At 41.1% G+C, this 18132-nt stretch overlaps 1 protein-coding gene across 1 annotated transcript in view; it reads right to left on the reverse strand.

The window, feature by feature from the left end:
• The window catches only part of arhgef4 (Rho guanine nucleotide exchange factor (GEF) 4), a 100547-nt gene that overhangs the window by 61124 nt on the left and 21291 nt on the right, over positions 1–18132 (reverse strand). Inside the window, exon 3 of the mRNA XM_018698802.2 lies at positions 258–822. The gene's annotated coding sequence lies outside the window, so the exon portion shown is untranslated. The remainder of the gene's footprint in view (positions 1–257; positions 823–18132) is intronic.

Consider the following 18132-nt stretch of genomic DNA (forward strand, 5'->3'; position numbering starts at 1 on the left):
TCACTGTTGCATCTATTTAAATCTGTGTTTTTCTCTACAGGGTAAGTGCTGAGCAGTTCAATATTATCTACCTCCACATCTTGAACGTTACAGATTTCTAATCTTTCTCTTTGTTCTGTCTCCACAGTCTTGTCCTCTCTGGTATTTGTATGTATAATGCATGTTTTTGACTCTGTAGATTCATTCAGTCTTTTGGGATTGCTTTCTTCAGGCTGTGCATGCAGCTTCACTTCCTGAGTGTCTGATGGAGTATTTACCTTTATGTTGTGTTGGCTCAGCACCTGTAAACTGTATGACTCCGTGTAGCCCTTGAGTTGAGTTTCTGTGCAAACAGCCTTTAAACTGGACCTTTTTTGATGCAAGCTGAACTTCTCTTTACTTGGATGGGGTCGAATCTCAACTGGGCACAGGTCTCTGTTGCTGAGCTTTATAGGAATATCAGGGTCTAGATGGTTCTCTGGGCTTTTCCTTCTGCTACAGCTGGTTTGTTCAATGTAAGTCTCGGTGGCATCTCTGTGGTTGTCCTTGGCTGACTCTCTCCTTCGGGCTTTATTCTGCCCAGTGTGGAAGCTGCTGCCTGTTGCTCGATGACCATCGTAGGCATCCTCCAGTCCAAGCAAGACATCCAGACAGTCCTCCCCGTCTGTTCGTTAAATCTGACAGGGTGTCGCTGTGCCATGAGCGGGAGTCAAAATACTCATCAGATGTGTCACCGCCTCCTAGGCTTCTCTCACACCATTCCAAGGAGTCTATACCCAAATCCCCGTCCTCTAAGCCTAATCCTTCGGGGAGGTGGGGGGAGCGTTCAAGGGCTTCCTGAGGCTGTGGAGACAGTAACGAAGAGGATGGTGAGATAGAAATCCATGCAGTAATAACAGCAGATTTACCACAATTCTAGTAAGAACCTTAAAGCTGATCCTTATAAAGCCACTGACGAGCTACAGAAGGAGCAATTCCTTTAGAAGGGAATATGAGTAAGTATGGATTTTAACTTTCCTCTATTAATGCTGCCAATTATGTAAATAAGTGAAATAATTTTAGGTTCTAAATCACTAAAACTATAAGTGAAACAACAGCTATTGTACATATTATTTTTTTGCAGTAAGAGCCAACTGAGAGGCAGGCAAGAGACACAATATCAAGTTCTAAGGTGCACTGGAAAACACTGTATTATATTATATGAGCATTGATGCAAGACTTCCAAATGTACCATTAGTGATTTATGCTAATTTTTTATTTCACTCAGATAGAAAGTGGAAGCCAGCTAACCTAGCCTGCTAATGCTAGCATTCAGTACCACAAGACATTACTCTTTGTGTGGTATGTTTCTCTGTGATTCAAATCATATAGTAACATTCACAGAATGAAGGTTTAAGGTCACAAAAGGGGAACTATGGAACCATGTCTGAATGCTGTTTTCCCTTTTAAAAGCATTGCACACACACACACAAACATGCACATGTGCAAATGCACAGTTCAAACTGCCTTTAGTACATATACAATTCTTTAATGATATCCCACAGACCAGAGTTTTACTTACTCTCCAGCGCCTCAATCCATCAGCTGTATCCAGCACCAGAGCACAGAGGCGAACAGCAAACCAGCTCAGCACTGCACCCATGACATCCCTCACACATATGCTCACACACATAACCATGCAGTTCATACACACTTCACAGGGTGTCCTCTTTCTCGATACTACATGCCCGTAGCTTCCCTCTGCACTCTTCTTCCTTTGTCTCTGTGTTTATCTTCCATGATCACCAATCGTGCTTGCTAAGAGCTCCAAGTCTTAAATTACAGATCCACCCCTTTCTTCATCTACCTGCAGTGACTGGCCTTTACATAAAGCCTCACAGAACGACAACTGTACAGACAGGAAAAAGCAGAGCTTCCCTTTTCTCTGCATGTTAAAGATGTGGTCCTTCTACAGCGACCAGGGCTTAATCTTGCCTCAAAACAGCAGGTACACAGTGATCTCTGTGTCTCAATAACAAGGAAAGACACTAAGAAGCCATGCTATAAATACAGAGCTGCAACTTTAGGCAGTGCAGGGTGCATGACAACTCAACTCAAGGACAAGTTACCTTAATGCAACCTAAATCACATTAGGAAACAAATAGCTCCATGGGTTGCATATAAACACGAGCATGGTCATGGTCTTATGAATTAAGTTGTCTGTCATATCGCTGTATTTGATCAGTATTCTGGACAGAAGTCAAGTATTGTTCACTAGTCCTACTCCAAGCTTATAACCTTCATTCTGACCTGAACTGTGAACTACATGTGAAATATGTTCAACAGTCTCTCTAAGAGCCAGTACAAAAGGTCAGTTCACATGAAACAGTGTATTGATCAATAATATAATTAATTTAATTTAATTAAAACATCTCATATCATAATAATCTCCCTCATAATAATTCTTCTAAAATATATTCAAATATAAATCCTGCAGAATCCTGAACTGCATAAAAATGTAGCAGCCTATTTAAGAAGCTTCACTTGGTTCACATGGATGCATGACAGATAACAGTAATGATCCCACCCATTGAACAGCTGAACGCCATTTCCTGAATCCATCTACCCACTCAACCCTGACCAAAAAAAACAAAAAAAAAAAAAAAAAAAAACTGCAACCATTGGTTAATCCAGACCTGCTCCATTCACAGAGTGGCCTGTGTTATTTTCTGCTAATTAATTAGAGTTGAGTGTCTAAAAGAAGCTTAAAGGCTTAGCAGAGTTCCCTTTCTACCACATAGTGGAGTGGCTGATTCAGGCACAACACTGTGACTCTTCACCACAGTTATCAAAGCATGCACATGGTTCACGTTATTATCTCCTGCTACAGGCAGAGTCTGAACCTCAGCATCCAGCTGACTCGCACTAACTGAGAGATGCTCTGTACAGGACCAATAACTGACTGCAGAGTTTCAGAAGAGACAGTGGTATCTTTCAAATAATAACAATAATTATTACTATCATCATTATTATTATTATTATTATTAGTAGTAGTAGTAGTAGTAGTAGTTTTATTGTTGTATAATAGTTTCCCTCTCTGGTGTCACTGACCACTGACACATACCCCTCCTCCCAAGTCCTGGTCAAACATATCCATTACAGGCATCTGCACGCAAATCAAACCCTGAAGCTCAGCAATACAGGACAGCAGGAAAAGATCATCTGAAAAGGTAAACAGCTCTGCAGTGTTAACTTTTACCCTTCTTCATTAAAGTTGTTTCCATAAATCAATGGATTTATATGATTGCCTAGCATGTAAAGCCCATGTCTCCATGGCAACAGACATGCAGTACATGACAATACCCTGGGATTGTCACACTGTCAGTGTGTGTGTGCACAGTATGTATGCTTGGAAAAGAAAGATAGGAGGATGGCAGAAGTACAGACACATAGGCCATGACCACCCATGATGCCACTGAGACACACACGCACCCATCATCATCACATCATATATAACAAATTAGTATAGAAAACAGAGCAGTACATGACAATGAGTGGGTGTCATCTTAAATCAGATTGTGGCCTGACTGAAAGGGTTGCCATGGAGCCTCAGCAGCCAAGTGTGAATCTAATCAGCACTACTGGGGTGCTAAACAAACACCATACACACACACACACACACACACACACACACACACTGAGGGTGTTACACAAAGCTACTATCTGTATCTAAATAAGACAGCAGTTTAATCGTGTATATGAATTAATCAAATGTCCAGCACTTCTGTGCAGTGTCACAGTTTGTAGTACAGGCTGGTTTTGAATTCTGTACAGGTGTCACTGTGATAATAAGACTTCAGGAACCTGCAGAAAGCCATTGCTTGCCAGTGACTGCATGTGGTAAGTATAGCTCTATTGTCTTGCAGGCAGAAACCATCTGAATGAAGAAATTCAGTGGTATTGCCCTTTAAGATGAACTTAGTGTGACCTCTGAGTGCTGCATAAATCTCAGACAGAGTAAAGACAACCCAAACACAAATGAACTTGCAAAGTAAATCCTTCTACACACACACTCACAGGTCTTCACAGTCAGTTGTAATTCAGCACTACTGACATAATTAAATGCTAATTGTGTAATAACTGTGTGTAATTGTGCAATTATTAAATCTCCTTACAATATCTCTGACGAAAAAAAGAGGGCTAACCTGGACCTGCCTGGACAGTGGGACTTGGTTGGAAAAAATAGGCTGACAACTGGACCCACTTTAAATATAATACTGGGAGAAAAAGTGAGCGTGTAGTATTGCTGGGAGAGAAGCCACGTGGCTACAAAATCACTGGTGCATTACTTTTAAAGCCATATTAAGCCATCTACATAAAGTCAGTGGTGTAACGTCATGCGAGCTGAGCTGCTGCTAACATTTGCTCAGCTTTTTCTAATAACTTATTCAGACATTCAGGAGATTTTTACCAGGAGCCAAATTATCCACAGAGGCCTCCTCCTCTCTAATACAAATGGAACTGGTGATTAATATGGTAAGAGATACTAGATGAAGCAGTTTTACATTAAAAAATCAGCATTTCCTCAATGCCCCTCAGTGGACTCAGGATGTCTCGGAGTGGATAACTTTTGCCCAGATTGTTTCTCTGATGACTTAAGATCAACTGGGTGTATCTTTAAAAAGTTGCTTGAAACTGAATGAAAAGTCAATTTTGGCCACGTCTGGCCAACAACGAGAACGCAGACACATGTGCAAAGGAGATATGATGCTGGAAACATTTGGGATAAACACAACTCAACACACGTCTAGCTGTTTTTAGACAAATTAACACAGAAAAGTCACATATTATACCTTAAAAATGAGAGGTGATGTGAATGAATGTGTGAACACTTTTCAATTATGCTGTTTTACAGTGATGGCAGACTGTGTGGTCTCTTGCCTTCTCCAACACAGCACAGCAGAACGATATACTGCCTGATATAGTGAGACAGAGAGTTGAGTGCTGAGGGTACAATGACGGGACACACACAGACAGCAACAGGAAGCCTATTTACTAACGCTGAGTTAAAACAAACAAACAAACAAACAAACAAAAAAAAAACAACATCCAAAGCGCTTCAGTATCTATTTTTGCACAAAATATGTAAATCCAAAAGCCTTCAATGAACTGATTCAATTTATCTTTTTTTTTTTTTGCAAATTCACAAACTTTCAAGGACGCCGTGGGAACTCTGATTTATTAAATGCATATGAAAAATAAAACTGTGATTCACTGATGCAAGGTGTGTTTCAGGTAACAGTCACTCGTAGGTCAGCGTACCTGTCATTAACTAACACACACGCCTAACAGCTGAATGTATGTTATGAGCTATTATGAGCGGACAAAACTTAGTGCCATCAGATTCCAAACAAAATGTTTTATATACTACTGCATTTTAATTTGTATGCTGATGTTTACAATTAGATCATAAATAAGTAATGGAAAAAATAATTGTTTTGTCCCTGCCTGTATCTGCTTCCCCTGACTCTGAAAACATAGGTCCTTTTGCATCACAGACTTTGCTACAATTATATCTCACATTCAAAACGTAGTCAAAATAGAGCCATTTTAGGACTTACAAAAAAAAAAAAAAAAAAATCCTTTTAAAATCTTTTCAAGCATGTGCATGAACTGTGCTCAGCATTCACACCATTGATATAACTTGGTAAGGGAGAACTTGAGCGAGAATCTGAGCAGAGAAACTCACAGCCATGGGTTTCCCCTTCCTCTCCAGCCATGCTTTTACTTGCACAACTTAGCTGGGACAGACTGGCTTCACTCCTACCAGAGACAACGCTTGCACTGAATAACACACACACACACACAAATAGGATACCTGCTTTCAGATGAGTCTTTGATATAGGTTTTCATCTTCCACTCTCTGCTCCCTCATTTCTGTCTTTCTCTCTGTCTCTAGCACCAACTGTTGCCACAGCACTCGAACGCTCCACAGAACCAGTGTTCCTTCTCGACGGTCTGGAGACGCCACCCACACCCAGCATGGAGGGAATGTGGACGTGGGTGCTGCAGCCACGCTGTTGTGTCAGGGCCCCGGGGGGGGGGGACAGCCGGCTATTGTGCCAGCAGGGCTCCATTGAGTTCACTCATACACACCAACATCACACCAGCATAGAACACACACACACACACACACAGCCACGCACAGGAACAAGGCTCATCTTTCTCTTCTCCAAGACACGGTATTCCTCGTTCGGCTGTGCCAGCTGTGACCGAGCCTTCACCTCACAACACCCGGAGCTGAACCTGGCTTCTTCTCCACTTCATTTGCAGTTTCATACAAAAAAAAATATCTCAAACTGCCTGATGCTTTCTTCATGTAACTGACACAATAGTGGGTAACTGACATCTGGCCAGCATCAATTATTTATGCTGAGGCTTTACAAAGCTTTAAAGCAAACCACACACACACACACACACAGAGAACTTACCCCTACCAATGTCTTATCCGGCAGAGGATGTTGAGATAGTGCTGGCAGACTGAGAACTACTGTTCCCTTCTCACTTTCCTCTCCTTCTGTCTCTCCTCAGTCTAACACTGCCCTCTCCATCACCATCACTTCCCCTCCTCCCACTGCCTGCTCTCTGAGGTCATACCCAGACTGTCACCTACTGTCTTGCATCTCAGCAAAGAGGACGAGGAACCTGATCTCTGATCTGGAGGCTACTTGGAGTAAAGGGTGTGTGTCCGTGTGTGTGTGTGTGTGTGTGTGTGTGTGTGTCTGTGTGTGTGTGTGTTTTGTTTGTTTTTTTTTCAACAGAGTCCCTGGGGTTTAATATGATACCTCAATGTACACTCAGATGGGCTTGGAATTGTTATCCTGATATGCTGACAGGAAATATAAATTCAAGAGATGCTAAGGTGTCTTTAGTAGCAACTCATCACTGGCAAAGATCAGCGGTGAGGACACTGCTACACAGAGCACATCTAATCAATAAGGAGGAGGACAGAGAAAGGAAGATGCAGTAGTTCTGGTGTGCAATTGGTCATTTGGTCCAAGGAGTGAGAGATGAGTTTAAGACAAAGGGCCTGGGCAGACACCCTAAAGTCCAAGCAGTTAAGCTGTTTTCATGTACAGACAACAAAGTGTATCAATTGCTCATACTGTGTACTCACTGATTATGGCAGTTTAAGCTCAATCTTTCTTTAAAAGCTTTTCATAGTGGTGCAGTACTGATCAGTTTCACCATAAACTGGTCCATAAGCTAGTGTTACCCATCCCCATGAGTCGTGATGCAAAAAAAAAAAAAAAAGATCTATCCTCAGTTATTCCTCAGACTTTTTTCCCTCTTTGCAATTCCATTAAGTGTCTTATAACCCTTCAGATTTGATGAGAAAGGATATTTAAACTCCACACTAGCAGAACCTAGCAGTTTAAGTATCTGGTATAAAAAGATAAAGATTGATGGAGAATGAATTTTGTGAAAGTGGTTACACACAGGAAACAGTACTTAATGGAGCCCTATAGTTACAGTGGCCAGCTGTCTCCGTTTACATCACCCACTAAATTATTCATGAAAGAACACACAAGCTGCTGCTCAGCACACACATGGCCGCAGCCATATTTTAGACACATACAAGAATACCTGGATGGATTTATCGCCATTAGTATCTGAACTACTAACTATATAAAGTCATGGTGGGTTTACATTTGCCTCAAACCTACAGAAATACATTAAATTACTGTCTTGTTTTTTAAACAAAAATATTTAAAAGAGCTTACATTTTTCATTTATCAGTTTCATGTTTCTTACAAACAGAGCAGAGGAATCAGTCCGGTCCATAAGGAGGTAGCTGTGGCTCAGGAAGTCATCCACTAACCAGAAGGCTGATGGTTCCATCCCTGGCTCATTCAGTCAAAGTGTCCATGGGCCAGACACAGTATTGATGTGTGCATGTGTATGTGTTTGTGTGTTAGAGAAGCGCTGAATGAATGTGTGTGTGTAAATTGGTGACTGTGACTTGTGGTGTTAAGTGCTTTGAATCGTCATTAAGACTAGAAAAGCTATGTAAGCTATTTCATTTACCAATAAATCTGTCAATATTCGCTTATTGTACAAGTATCAGTGATGGTATCAGTCCATAATTAATAAGAGGTCAAACTACAGAACAGAAATGCCACAGGTATATTTGAGGCCATGCAGCATCTGCCTCAGTCCATGCCCTGATGTCCTCTCAGTAAATTAGACTATTGTTTTTCTCTTGGCTAATGCAAAATGCCATGCTCAACAGATCATTACCACACCATCATGATACATTCTTTCAGAGGTGATGGCCTGAGGAGGCCCAGTCAGTTGTTTGTTTGCTATGGCAAGCTGGATTGGGGAGGTCCGCTGTCTGCTCAGCGAGTTGCTCTCTTGGGTTTGTGATGCGATCCACAGAATCTGCGAGGACATGGCTCGTAGCCCCCCCTTTCCCAGTGGGCCTCAGGGCGCATTCCACGAGGGGGGTCACAGCTTTGACTGGGTGTGTCAGGGATGACATCTGCTTGGTGGTGTCCTGGTCTTCCACTTCCACCCTCGTACCTCAGAGACATGAACGCTGGTTCAGAGTCTCATTTGGTGCTTGGGGCACCATCTGAGGGAGACTGATGATGCGGAGGCAGTGTTGTCACCTAATGTGGCAGGTATGTGTCCTTGCGACCCTTAGGAGGGTGGTGCCTGAGCTGTGGCAACTGGCAATTTTTTTTTTTTTTTTTTTTTGGTTTTTCTCGCACCCAGTCAGTGGTGTGCCTTGAGGGAACAAGACTGGGGTCCACATCAGTCCCTAATAGCCGTCGCCTTTGGTTTTAACCAACAGCAAAGACCATTAGAGTGCAGAGCACACACAAAATACAAATAGCAGTTACTGAACATAACACAATTCTATGCATCACCTTACAATTGCAGGCCCAGCAGGCCCTTATATGGTGCTGAGTCCCAAAGGGAATCAAGCAAGGTATGCAGTGTGGATCTAAAGAGGACCACAGTGTGTAATTGTAACCCCTAATTGGGTCATGAGTGAAAAGTGTGCCTCAGGCTACTGAGGTGCAGCCTTGGAGAGGACCCTAAGCAAAGCTTAAGAAAGAAAGAGCTACGCACATATTCATAGAACTGGGGTTATGTGCAGTAACTACAATTTCCTTTTGTTTGTACAGTGGAGAGATTACAGGAAATAAGCTGAGGGAAATGCAGCAAAGCTACCTGACTAGACTCAGAGTGGGGACATGCTATTAAATGGTCTTAAACCCCTAAGTATGTGTAAGATTTCAAATGCTTAATGAAAAGTATGCAGATTTTATGTATGCATTTACTGTGTAACAACTAAATGGAAAACATTAAATTGAAAACATATCTTATTTTTCATTATGACATGAATTTTCCATGTCACACGACAAAGGGAGGGAAGATGTGCGTTGTATTTCAGTTTTGTCCAGCAGAGAGCAGTTTAAACCTGCCAATAACAAGTAAGCATATCATTAGTTTTCATGAGGAGATGCAAGACAGCACATCTAACTTATCATAATTAAGTGTATTCAAGAATACAATAAAGCTTTTATTATGATTTGTGGGCAGAAGTGATGTCAAGCAACATGAATCAGTGAAAAGGTCAACATTTGCCATTGAGTTTGCCTGAGCACATTTGCTTTGCTAGCTGTCCACAGCCTGCAATGAAAACAGAGCACTCCAGTTTGTAACAAAGGCCTCCATTCAATGCTTACACAAGACTAAAGAGGCAATATTGTGTCTCACCCCAGAGGAACAGCACAAAAGCTAGCATGGTTAATGAGCTGCAATTCATTCATTTCAAATGTCAGAATACAGTGAAAAGGCAGACTGCTGATGAAAAAACGGGATTGCCAAGAGGACATAGCCAGCTCCTCAACACAGAATAATGGCTGCTCTAAACAAACTTAACAGGCATAGTTGTTAAGTGTGAGTGTGTGTCCTGACCCAGTGTTGGGCCAGGTCAGCCCAGAATCAAGCTGGGTCATGTGATCCTGGAGAGCAACTACAGCCTTACAGCCTGGGATGAGTCCCCTCTACCAGGAGATAGCCTTATCCTTCTAAAAAAGCAAGCCACAAGTCTGGCACTAATTTATTAAAGCCACTGTGAGTATGTTTTGAAAATTTTGGACTTTGGCGCCTCCAAGTGGTAGCAATGAAAAATATATAACATGAATAACTTAAGTTTATACATGAAAAGTAAAGTATGTATAACACTAAACTTGACAAACTTTTCCTATATGTAACAACACACACCTATTGGGCAAAATGCATTGACACAAACACACACACATACACACACACAGTCCTTTCTTTTAACCTAGCTTGTCTCCCCTCCAGAGGACACTACCATGGAAACATGGCACAAAGGGAGGGACCAGTGAAAACAGGCCACAGAGGTCTGGGTTAGAATACCAATAACGCAGTGTGGGAAAGAAGCAGCCAATAATTACATGTGATTCCCTGCAGACTTACTCTGGCCAGCATTTCCTTCTGCACCAGCACCTCTCTCTCACACACACACACACAAACACCATAGCTTCATTCATTTTACCATTACAAGGACAGATATAAAACACAATTATTCTATCAACTCTCCAAAATACCACCCAACATATATGGGGGGCAATATTGTTTGCAAGTGTGTGTGCAAGTCCCCAAAACTGGCTCTCAATCTGTATATGTGTATTAATATTAGTGAATATGTGCAGATTTGCAAGTGTATTGACATTTGTGAACTAAGATTTGCTTACAAGTCTCAGGCTAGTGCTACCTTGATTTCCAGAACCTGCATATTGTAGCTTTAAAATAGTGCTATCAGTCTCTGTGAATGTGGAACGTTAATTTAGCTGACACATGAGGCACTGAGCAGACTGAAACATAAAGTGGCATTTGCTATTTCTAGCCTTACTCCACATTCCCTATTTCCCTATAGTGTGCAGAAAGGTTTTTGGCAAACTGATGATGGGAAGGAGTTAATGTTAGCTAATCTTTCATTTCAAACTGTGCACGGGATCAAATGATTCATTCTAATAATACGTTTTTTCAACATTATTGCCTTGCAACAATGACATGAGCCAAAATGACATTTTAAATAAAATTCAAACATAAATATGGACATAGAAACTGAGATTCAGTTTCACACTCACAGCTCTGTAGAAATCATGGATGTCAGAAAATACTAGATTTTCAGCCCAGTAGCCCTAAATATACAATAATATACAATTCTGCATGTTGTAATTTTCATTCAGTGCCTATAGAGGTAGTAATATGTCCATATCCAGAGAGGATCAATTACTTAGACTACAATCATCAATCAAACATCTTTGAGTCTTGGTTGAACAAAAAAAACAGGTGATTTAAAGAGATCAACTTGGGCTCTACAACTAACTAACAAGATCAACTACGGATAGATTAATCAGTTAATCTATTGAATATTTAATAATTAACTGAATCAGTAATTGAATTACATATTCACAAAGGTGTGAGAATTACAGTCATCTGTTAGATGACAAAGTTGGTATTTTTGCCTCACCTACAATGGAACTTGATGACTGTGCAAATGTTGCATTAGGTTAAGCTGTGAAATAAGTCTTTGTGTGCTAATTAGGGTCAAGTAGTCTGGTAAGAGGACTGTAAGGTTATCAGGGCAAGGTCTGGGTACAGTGTCTAACAAATGTGGCTATTCAATTTATCCAGCACTGATATTCTATTGTAGAGTAGATCCACATTTAACCAAGGAAACTGAATGTATCTTTTCTCTCTGTTTTGGTCTTCTGTCCATAAAGCCCAGCATTCCATACTGCACTTTACTGCACCCCACAATTACCATACATTTCCTGTGTTCTGTGCCAATAGAGGAAGTAGAGTGTTCTTTATAAAATGACGTGGATTATAATGGTGTGGAGGTGTTTGTATAAAGATCGCAGACATACAAAAGTACTGTATTTTACTTTTTTTTCTTAATGTTTCCCACAAAAATATAACATTATCTACACGTTTTCCATCTTAACTGAAAAATCCAGATATGTAAATATTATTACTAAACGTTGAACAGTTGAACAAAAGACATCTAGTCTCAGTGCATACATCGTGAAGGCTTTGAATTTCCACATCACTCTTGTGTACGATGCACACTGGACCACCTGCTTTCCAAACTAATTGTGATGGCACAAATCATGGTGGTTTGTGCAAGGTGAGCAGAGAGAAACTCCCCCTCAGGAACACTTCCTAATTTGGACATTATTGGGGCATTATTGTCCTCAAATCATCTAAAATACCAATGAAGAACTGCTCACTTATGCCCCAGAAATATTTTGTCATGTGACAGAAACATTACTGCAGCTTTCATCGAAATTTTGTCCTGACTTTATCATAACGCTACCAAAACAGTGTATTCCTACACATCTTACTTCCAAAACTGCAGCAAAATAGTATCAAAACAGTATAAAGAGTGGGTGGTGTGTTGTGTATATGTGTGCCCATGTGCTTCCTCTCCAGTAATATTCCAGCATGGACCACTGGGCTCCCAGAGGACTGGAGAAGAGGGTGTGGATCACTCACTGGAATCCAGCTCTGTGCTCCACTCACATGCCTCAGGCCTGAATCACACTGCTGTCCTACCAGCCCCCAACTGTCAACACACAGCATGTAATGTTTTATCTAAAACTGGCTCTCTGCTGTAAATGGGATGTTATGGATTACTGGTTTGCAGACTTTGTCACCTCCACTGACTACAGACTTCCCATTCAGGCAGAATGGAGCTTAAATTGTAACATTTGTCAATATTCACATACATTCACTGAGGACTTTATTAGAAACACCTGAACATCTGCTTATTCATGCAATTGTCTAATCACCCTATCACATGGCTGCAGTTCAGGGCATAAAATCATGCAGATACAGGCCTGGAGCTTCAGTTAATGTTCACATCCACATGATCAGCTGTTCTGCAGACAGAAACACTGTGTTGATGAGCGATGTTGTAACTTAGAAAACCACTGTTTACAACTTTGGTGAGCAGAAAAGCATCTCAGGATGCACAGCATGTCGAACCTTGAGGCCAACAACTGCAGAAAACCACAATGTATTCTAGTTGAAGACTGGAAAAATGTAGCCTGGTCTAAAGATTCTTGATTTCTGCACATAGCTGGTATTTGGTATTAGGGTCATAAATTGCTGCCAACAGCATGAATCCATGGACCTAACCTGCAGTGTGTCTACAGTCCAAGCCGCTCATGTGTTTCCCTTTATGGCCACGATTTATCCATCTTCTAATGGCTACTTTCAGCAAGATAATGTGCCATGTCACAAAGCAAAAGTTATCTCAAAGTGGTTTCATCAACACATCAATGACTGGATTCCACAGTCATCAGATTTGAACAGACTAAACAGATTTTAAAAAAAGAATGGCCAAAGCAACAGAGGCTGAGATATCCTGACTTTCAGTACCTAGTATGGGTCACAGCACAGGTATTACTGCTAGGCATATGGGAGCTTAATTACGTTTCAGCTGGATAAGCTACTAACAGCCCACAACAAACACTGAATGCCTTTACCAGCTCATTTGATTTAGCTTAACAAAAAGTCACAGACAGAAACTAAAACAGCATATTTCAGGATCATTCATTGTCCATAATGAGTTCGGCAAAAAGTTGCTCTCTGCAGTCTGTTCTCTGACTTAATTGTTGGATAAGATGCGCCAAAATCACAAAGGACAACCAGTGATGAACATGTGGATCAAACTGCACCACTAAATCCAACGTAATGCAACTTGAAGCATTTTTCCTCACACTCAAATTAAACTTCTGTGTCTGCATAGTCAAGAGGGTCTAAATGATGCAAATTACATCATCTAGATATGGATGTGGAAAAGCCACACAAACCACATGCCCTCCCCTCCCTGCCTTGTTTGTTATGCAGGCATTCTGAAAATCTGAAGTCACACACCTGAGGGAACTCTCGTGCAACAAATGCAGCGCAGCTTGGTATTAAAGCCAGAATGGAAAACCACAGTTGCAAATCAATAACTATATGAATGATAATGTGCTCATTTCTCAATTTGTTTAGCTAGCATCACTCATAATAGACAAGTTATTACTGTGTTTTTTCTTTCACATTAATTAAATCTATGGCTCATGCATAAAAGTCACGAAAAGCTGCTGAGAAAGGAGGGAGATTAAATAAGCCCCATCAGACCCCTGTGGTGAGTTCCCACAGTTTGGAAATTTGGGTAGCATCTCTCTTTTATTACTCACTGTGTGTTTAGTTAATGCTGTGAAGGGGGGCTGGTTTTGGCGGTGAGAGTGGGTCAGGAGGGCAGGGCTCTCTCAGGCTGATGGACAGCTCACTTGTCATTGTGAGTGATTTTCTTGCAGGACGTGCTCCTCACACAGCAGTTATTAAATCTTTCCTTCTTTGTCTGTGTCACAGAGTGTGTAATAAAACCATCACCATCCTGGAGTTTACACCATCCGTGTTGTTAACACTGACTGATTAAAAACTTTTAGGAGGCTCCAGGGAGTCTGAGAGCTTCTGGCAGACTTAAGTCCCTTTCATTGCACCTCTTCACATTAATCTGATAGCATTTTAACATGTCTTAGTAAGCACCATAGTAAAAGATCATAATGGTAATGTTTGTGTTGGACTGTAACATTTCTATTCAGAAATACAGTTGACCATTCTCTGGTTCCAGAAAAATTGCTCACCACTGGTTTCGATAGCGATGCTTGCAGTTGGCCTCAGAATTACTTATGCGACACACATCTATGTATAAGGATGGGGGGAGCCCAGACTGGATTCCTGCCGGTTACAACAGGCACCGCAGGGATCTATTGTGGGCCTGTCCACCATTTACATTAATGAAACTGTCTCTCCCCTGCATGCCTTACATCTGGAGAATATGAACTGTAGCCCGAGGTATCTCTCTAACACCACAATTCTCTATTTATAATATTTTTTTTTACACATTTTACCTTTATCAAAAAATGGCACTCCTGCAATTTGGATATTCCAATCTTAAGTAGACACTTAATGCAAATAAAACAACATACATGGTTCCCTCAAGATCACATAGCAGAACTGTCAATGGTTTAAACACCAAAAGAGTTAGAGAATACAGGTGTCTTGGCGTATGTCAAATTGTCAAATTTACATTTAAATACCACATCAGGAACCCCGTTTGTAAACTAAAGATTTGATTTTTATATAGGATTTTTTTTTGAGAGAATATAATATTGAAACATTGAAATAATATTTGTGGAGTGCCTGTTTGGGTGGTTGGGTACACTGCTGGTTGTACAGTCTGACAGCAGCAGAAGGAAAAGACCTGTGGTATCGCTCCATTGAACACAGCAGGTTGAGCAGCCGGTCACTGAAGGAGCTGCCCAGTGCTGGCACAGTCTCGTGCAGGGGGGAGGGAGTTTGGCCGACATCCTCCTCTCACCCACTACTTCCACTGTATCCACAGGGCATCCCAGGACAGAACCTGACCCACTGATGCAATTCAGCTCCTTACAACGGATACACAGAACTGTATCGGCAAACGCAGAGATACAGAGGAGTGTATCCACGCCCCCCCCCGGACCACATACTCCCCAAAAAGAAGTTGATCATTTTCTAAGTAGGACCTGATAAAGTCCAGATTCCATTTAGTCCATTATCCAAGTCTTGGAAGGCTGATACAGCATTCTCCACTAAAAACCAGTCCATGAAGTCCTTAGTTCTTAGTGTTAAATCATTGGGTTTACGTCAGTTTTCAGCTTAACTGTGTTATCCACTTGGCTGCCAGGCGAGCCAGTGTGACAGTCTGGTGATTTTAGAACGTGCAATGTCCTTCTTCAAGCCTGATATCTCTGTACCGGTGGACAATCACAAGCATCAGTGTACCCTTCATGCACAACTGTAGAGGCACTAGTTGTGCTGTGCAGTCCATTCTCTTCAGTTTGCACTATGATATTTAAGCCCTGTGTATTACTGAAGTTTAAAAATCTTTATAATACTATATTTCCATAGAAGAAAATTTAAAATTAAAAAAAAATTAAAAAATAAATGTCTCACACCTGTGCATTAGTGAAGTACTCAATTAAATATACTGTTGATGTGAGCAGTGTTTCTAATGTTTGATGTGGAGAGCAGCAGATGGGAAGCAGCAGATGCTCTAAAAGCTAAAGTGTCCACACTGCTGTCAAAGCTTCCATCCCCACTAAAGCTGATAATGACCTAATGACCCTCATGTTCACTTTACTGACATGTCCACCTCCACCATGATATAGTGTTGCTCCAACTACCTATTATCATTCAGATATATGTTATAACCACTAGAAACAAAACTCAAAAGGCAGCAGTGAAAGGATTCTCACACTTAGGTGTTTGAGAAATGATGTTCTGATAATCCTTTCCCTACCTTCTCACAGCCTGCTATTGCCATCACACTTTGAATAAATGACAGCTGAGACGTGTTCCTAGGCAGGAGCTATACAATGTCGAGACACTTGTAGTTATGATAAACAAAAGGAAGTAAAGGTAGTCATTTCTGCCCGGCACGAGAAATATCTCCCAGACAGTGAAGTTACACAAAGAAGAACTAAGATCTCCATCTTTCTATTCCACAAACTCAACACAAAGTGAGAAAGCTTACCTGGAAGATGGTGCGGAGAAAATACATAACACTAAGCATTCTTGAAGAATTCAGTAAGGGAGAGACGGGCTGTCCTCCCTCTCCTCTCCCCTCCCTCCCCAGTAGTTTGCTTCAACTCAACTCCTGCACCAGGTCTATGGGTCTGTAGGAGCTTTAGCTGCGCAACCTGTCGCTATTTAAAACAGACTTAGCCCCGATCGCAGAGAGAGAGAGAGAGAGAGAGAGAAGGAGGGAGGGAGAAGAAAGTCCTGCCACAGGAGTTACATAACACAGCTTAAACAACAGAGCCCCACACAGGTGGAGAACTGTACTGTACAAGCAGGAGAAAGGCCACATTCTCAACTAAAGACAACAGAGAATAGGTCTTTATGCATGTGCAACAGCAGGGATATCTTAAAGTTATTTCTGAAAAGCCTTTGAAAGCTTGTCTATGAGAGTACTTCTCATGTTTTGGCATTTAACCCCACACCTGGTACAGAGTAGATGATGGGGACCCGCTCGATCAGATCGTACAGTATTAGAGATGTCCTGAGCCGACCCTAAGGACTGGTATGAGGGCCAGTCTGCGCAAATTTTTAATGGACTGGCATTGGTTAAAATAAAGCTGAGATTAAATTCTGATCCTTCCTTCCTGTACTCCAAAGTGTTTTGTTGACCTTAGTCTGCTAGTGTTGCGGCTCTCCTTCACCACAGCCAGACTCTACAGTATGAGCATTCCGCTGCAAATGTTATATGAAGAAATTGTTTGGGTACACTGCTGAGTGACCCTGAGTACTGACTTCGAAGTTTGGAAAAATACACAGATTCACATATTTCATATGTAACATGTCTGTTATCTCACCTCTATCTCACTTTAGCCTCCGCTGGCTCCATGACTTTGAACATCTGCAGAACAGGAACAGAACTCTGTAATCTGAGTTAAGTTCTCTTGTGGTGCTCCATCTGTGAGTCCTGAATGGCATGTCAATTTCAAGAATCATAGTGTCAGTTAAACTTTCATTTATTACAGATAAATAATTAGTTTTAATGATGAATAAATCATTTTGAAGCAGGACCTATTCTGCTCCAGAAGCTCATGAAAAATAAGCCGTGTCATATTTAGTTGCTGCTGTTTCTTCAATGAGTCAGATACTAATTTTATCAACATTTCAGAAAATTGTGGTTGAATATGTAATTGTATGTTGTGTTGGACACAGAATTAGAATATAATTTAAAGCCCATGCATGAACACATTACAATTTTCGGCACCAGAATGCACAAATAGATTTGTTTTAATCGTGTGTAGCAGTTAATTCACAAAAACACAAGCATAGTTTTCACACAGCATTATAAATAATACATCATTTAAGAGGAAACAATGACTACACTGTTCTGTAACCAAGGGCTTAGAGTGAAAACAAAAGGCCAGCAGGGCCTGTGCTACCCCATCACACCAATATGCGACTGAACTATGAGCTTCATTACAGTCAAATCCTCTCAAAGGCTCTCTA

The sequence above is a fragment of the Lates calcarifer genome, linkage group LG24 (genome assembly GCF_001640805.2).
Source record: "Lates calcarifer isolate ASB-BC8 linkage group LG24, TLL_Latcal_v3, whole genome shotgun sequence".
Lineage (NCBI taxonomy): Eukaryota > Metazoa > Chordata > Actinopteri > Centropomidae > Lates > Lates calcarifer.